The 6,000-nt window shown below is 34.0% G+C and overlaps 1 protein-coding gene across 8 annotated transcripts in view; it reads left to right on the top strand.

The window, feature by feature from the left end:
- Kansl1l (KAT8 regulatory NSL complex subunit 1 like) overlaps positions 1–6,000 on the top strand; it is a 141,330-nt gene that overhangs the window by 95,932 nt on the left and 39,398 nt on the right. The gene's annotated exons all lie outside the window — the stretch shown is intronic.

Genomic DNA, 6,000 nt, shown 5'->3' with positions numbered 1-6,000 from the left:
AAAAAAAAAAAAAAAAAAAAAAAAAAAAAAAAAAAAGAAAGAAAGAAAGAAAGAAAGAAAATGATGAAAATTTTCCAAAACCAATGACAAGCACCAAACCATACATATAAGAAATTCAATCAGAAGAAAGTAACAGGAAAAAAAAAAAAGTATACATAGACGCAACATATTCAAACTGTAGAAAGCAAAAACCAGGAGAAAATTTTGAAAAGAGCTAAGAAAAAGACTTTACTTATGAAGAGTATGAATAAGACTTAATGCCAACTTCTTGTCAGAAACTATATAAGCAGAATGAGGAGGGAATGAAATACTTACAATGTTGAAAGATGGAAACAAAAATAATTGTTTTCTCCCAAAAGGTACATGTATGCCCCAACTCATGGTAACTTAGGAGTGTATAGATTGAACTGTGTCCCTAAAAATTCTTATGTTGAAGTCCTAAACCCTAGCACCTCAGAATGTGACCTAATATGAATAGTTTTTGCAGAGGTAATAGATAAGGTGCTTATGGTAGGCTCTAAAGCCATAATATATCTGTTGTTCTTATAAAAAGGCTGAAGTTGGATACAGATAAATATGTACAGAGTAAACATCATATAAAGATGAAAGCAAGTCAGAATGATGCTTCCACAAAGTAAAGAACACCAAAAATTGGCAGTAAACACCAGAAGTTAGGAGAGAGACATGAAACAGATTCTTCTTTGTCTTAAAAGGAATCAACTCTGATGAAACCTTAACTATGATACAGTAGATTTTTGTTATTTAAGCTACTCAGTGATTACAGAAGAGCTAGCACATTGTTACAGTGAACTTTGTCAGTAGAGTCTTTGTACTTGTAGCTAAGTGAAGGATCTTAATAAAGATAATTTAGGATTTAGGATGAGCCTTAAATCTAGTGATTCATGTGTTTATAAAAGAAAGGAAGGACAGATTGATACACAGAGAAGAAGGCTATGTGAAAATGAAGACAAAATAGAGTTATGCTACCTCAAATCAGAAAATACCAGGAGCCACAGAAGCTGAATGAAGCAAGGAAGGATTCTCCCATATAACCTTCAAAGGGGATATTCTGACAACTTTTCAATTGTAGGCACATGGTGTCTAAAACTATGAGAGAATCAATTTCTGTTGCATTATGACACTCAATTGATGGAAGTTTGCTATAGTAGTTCTAGGAAACTAATAACAGTTTGGTACCAGGAATTTAGGGTGCTGCTGTAACAAATACCTAAAATTGTGGAAGTGGCTTTGGAATTGGATAATGGGTAGAGAATGAAAGAATTTTAAGGTGCACGGTAGGAAAGACCTAGCTTCTTCTGAGAGCTCAGAAGGAAGGGAGAAGGATGAAAGACAAAACTGCTGTCATTTTGGAGAAACCATGTATTTATTGGCAGGAACACAATGTTACTAGACATTTGAATGTTAAAGGCACCTTTGTGAGATTTCAGAAGAAATTGGGGAACATATTATTGGAAACTGGAGGAATGGTGACTGTTGTTTTGAAGTTGCTTATAGTAAAATATGAGAGAAAAGGGATAATTGAGTAAGGAACTGGTAAGTAAAAAGGAGCCAGAACATCATGAGTTGGAAAATTCTCAGTCTACTATAAAAAATGATATAAAATGCTCTGGGAGAAACCAGAGCATGGACAAACATTTGCTGGAGATATGGGGAGTATAACTCATTGTCCTATCAAGCATCTCAGCAGAAGCTGGGAATAGAGATAAGGTTAGCCATAGAAAAATTTTTGGAGAACACTCTTGTCTAATGATATGGATCCCCTTGATATATGTGGGATCCTACAAGGTTTTTGGAGCATTTATACCAGCAGAATTATTATCAGCTTAGACTGAAAGAGACAGAGATTAAATGAAAGATTTTCAGACCTCTAAATTTTTGTAGGCAGGAAATGGACTGATAGAAATACTCAGTTTCAAATTACCCTTCAAGAAAAAAGAAGGTAAATCATAGGCCTAAATGTGAAAGAAAAGCAGTAAAGCTTCTAGAAGAAAACAGGTGAAGATCTTGCTAAGTTGCCCGGACCAGCTTCAAACTTGCAAACCTCCTGCTCTAGCCTCCCAAGTTACTGGGATTACAGGCATGCACCACCACACTTGGCTCAATAATTTTTTTATTTTAAACTTTTTTAAATTGGTGCATTATTATTATACATAATAGTGGGATTCATTGTGACATATTTATACATGCACGTAACATAATTTGGTCAATATCATTCCCTAATACCTCCCTTTTTCTTTCCCTCCCCCCCCCCACCGTCCTCTCCTTCCTCCATTCTACTGGTTTCCTTTCTATTTTCATGAGATTTGTTCCACCCCCCACCTTTATCTGTAGTTTCCACACATGAGAGTAAATGTATGACCTTTGGCTTTCAAAGTCACTTTGTTTTGCTTAACATAATGTTAAGAAACATAATATTCTCAAGTTCCATCCATTTTTCTGCAAATGACATAATTCTTTATGACTGAAAAAAAAACTCCATTGTGTATATATACCACACTTTTAAAAATCCATTCATCTGTTGATAGACACCTAGGCTGCTTCCCTTATGTGGCTATTATGAATAGTGCTGCTATATACATGTGTATGCATGTATGCTATTTTATTCTGACTTTAATTCTTTTGGATAAATAACAAGGAATGATAGATCTGGGTCATATGGTGGTTCTATTCCCATTTTTTTGAGAAACCTCCATAGTGTTTATACTAATTTACCTTCCCACCAACATTGTGTAAGTGTTCCTTTTCTCCTACATCTTCCCAGCATTTATTATTATTTGTATCCTTAATGATTACTATTCTAACTGGAGTGAGATGAAATCTCAGTGTAGTTTTGATTTGTATTTCTCTGATGGCTCAAGATGTAATTTTTCATATATTTGTTGGCCTTTGTATTTCTTCTTTTGAGAAGTGCCTGTTTAGCTCATGTGCCCTTTTATTGATTGTATGGTTCACTTTTCTGGTGTTAAGTTTTCTTGAGTTCTTTTTATATTCTGGATATTAATCCTCTCTTGGAAGAATAGCTGGCAAACATTTTTTTCCATTCTGTAGACACTTCTTCCATGTTTTTGTTTCCTTTCTCTGCAGAAGCTTTTAAATTTGATGTAATCCTATTTATTAATTATTGGTATTATTTCCTCAGTTTTAGGATTCCCATTAAGTCATTGCCTGAGTCTGTATGGTGGAGTATTAACTCCACGTTTTCTTCTAGCAATTGTAAAATTTTGGTCTAATTCCTTGATCCACTTTGAGTTGACTTTGTATAGGGTGCAAGATAGAGATCTAGTTTCATTATCCTACATACAGATACTCAGTTTTCCCAGCACCATTTATTAAAAACACTGTCTTTTCTCCAATGTACCTTTTTGGTGCCTTTGTCAAGGATTAAAGGACTGTATCTGTGCGAGTTTCTAAGACTGGAAAACTTTAGTTCTTCTCTTCTAGTTGAATCACATCTTTTGTTATCCATTTACCCTACTGGGACACTTTATTCTTAGGGAACCTATTTTTTTTTAATGCTTGGTAATGTTGCTTGATCTACATAAAGCATAAATATATCTTTAGGTCTGAGAAAATGTATTGGCAGACATAGATAAGAGGCAAAAATATTTTCTGGAATAATACTTTAATATAATTCTTAAAATGTTAATATAGCTAATAGATTCCTTAAAGTAAAATTTCACTCACAATTAAGAATTAAGGGGAAAAGGCTGGGCAAGATAGTGCATGTCTATAATCCCAGCAACTTGAGAGGCTGAGTCAGGAGGATTGAAAGTTCTAGGCCAGTCTCAGTAATTTAGTAAGACAATGTCTCAAAAAATAAAAAGGACTGGGGATGTGGCTCAGTGGTACAGCAACTCTGGGTTCAATCCCCAGTACCAAAAGAAATTAAGGAAAAGAATGTTTCTCTGACTATAATATGCTTCTTTAGATCCTTTTTGATACTCTGATTTCCCAATGACCATGCAATCTTAAACCCTATACTATTGGCATCTCAGCCTTAGATGACAGGAGCCACCCTGATTAACTCCTGGCAAAGGGAGTTCTCTGTCCCAGTGGAAAAGAACAGGCTTCTAGAATCCAAGGTAAGAATTCCCAATACAGTTTTCAATAGAAGTAGGATGTGATTAGGCATACAAATAGCTTATATAAGATGCTAACTGAAAAAAATAATTCTATTTAATTAGGCCAGTGGATTTATTATATTGTAAGAGTATAATTTATAAGCCTAAGTGTTAGGAAATTTATTCAATTATATTAGAGATTATTTTTTATGAACTAGACATGGCGAGCTCTTAATCACCTTCCTCTATATTGGTGGGTAGTGATAATGGCAATCTCTTTCCCTATTCATATTTGCAGCCTCTAAGCAAAAATTATAAATCACTGCAATACAAATATCAGGAATATGATATAGTCACAATTTTTTTTAAAAAATTTATAGTTACAGATGGACATAATGCCTTTCTTTATTTTTATGTGGTGCTAAGGATCAAACCCCAGTGCCTAACACATGCTAGGCCAGTTCTCTGCTACTGAGCTACAGCCTCAGCCCCCAGTCATAATTTTTAAATGAATGGAATTTTACTTTCAGGATCCTCACACCCCATGGTGTTTCCCTCTGCCCTGATATCTAGTGTTCTTATGTAAGCTTCCTACTTACCTATGATTTTCTTTAAGACCTTCAACTTATTATTTTTTTCTTTTCTTCTCTTTGTTTATATACAAACATCATTAACTTGTTTTTTTTTTTGTTAACTTGTTCTGTTACTAAGTGAACTTTTAAATCTCTGGTAAACTATTTACCAACAATACTGTCACTCTGAAGAATACTCTTTGCATTTTGAGAAGGTAATCTGGTACAAATATGGAATTAAATAAAAAATAGCCATGTAAAGACCATATAATGCTGGTTGGGAAACTTAATGCAGGAAGATTATTTTCATTGTTCATAAATTTTATTTATATAATTTTTTTCTTCTTGATATTCGGGGTTGAACCCAAAAGCACTTTACCACTGAGCTAAATCTCTAGCCCTTTTTATTGTTTAAGATAGGGCCTTGCTAAGTTCCTTAGGGTCTTGCCAAGTTGCTGAGGCTGGCCTCAGTGTTGCGATACTGCCGAGCCTGGGTGGTGCACACCTGTACTCCCAGTGGCTGAGGAGGCTGAGGCAGGAGGATTTCGAGTTCAAAGCCACCCTCAGCAAAGGTAAGGTGCTAAGCAACTCAGTAAGACCCTGTCTCTAAATAATACAAAATAGGACTGGGGATGTGGCTCAGTGGTTAAGTGCCCCTGAATTCAATCCCTGGTTCAAAACAAAAACAAAAACAAAAAAAGTTGCTGTCTTCCTGCCTCAGCTTCCTGTGTTCATAAATTTTAGCATGTAATCCAATCCATAAGCCATTTCATATATATTTATGAAAACAGTTGTAGTAGACCTAACATATTTATAAAATGAAGTAAAGTTTAGAATTAAGAATGAATTGCCTTTATAAAATAAGCAGAACTATTCCTATATTAATTTCTATTCACTTGTGTTTTTTTATATGTCTTCTATGGCAAATTTGAAAAAAATATTGTTTCTAGGTCAGTAGTCAATTTCATCATTATTATAAAGATTAGCAAATCATATTGGTAGGTGGTGTAATAAAGTGATCCAATTGTATAAATTAAGATGTACATAATTAAAATTCCATTTTAAGGTTTTTATTTCCTTTTTAGACAGTATAATTTAGGTTTGTAAACTTTGTTTATAAAAATGCAGACTACTTTTTTAAGCAAATAATACAAGAATTTTAAAGAAAAGTAATGACATGGTCTTACAGAAACTTAAGTTGCTGGTGGGAAAATAAGGCACAAATTTAGGCAAATTAAATTTCAACAATAAAGTCCCAAATAAGCTTTTCTACCTGAGGGCAGGAAGAAGAAAAATCTGAACCAAGGTAAAAAATAATGACACTGAAATAGAAAATAGGTTAAGTA

The sequence above is a fragment of the Marmota marmota genome, unplaced genomic scaffold, assembly GCF_001458135.2.
Source record: "Marmota marmota marmota unplaced genomic scaffold, marMar, whole genome shotgun sequence".
Taxonomy (NCBI): Eukaryota; Metazoa; Chordata; class Mammalia; order Rodentia; family Sciuridae; genus Marmota; species Marmota marmota.
This window is presented reverse-complemented; position numbering and strand designations above follow the sequence as displayed.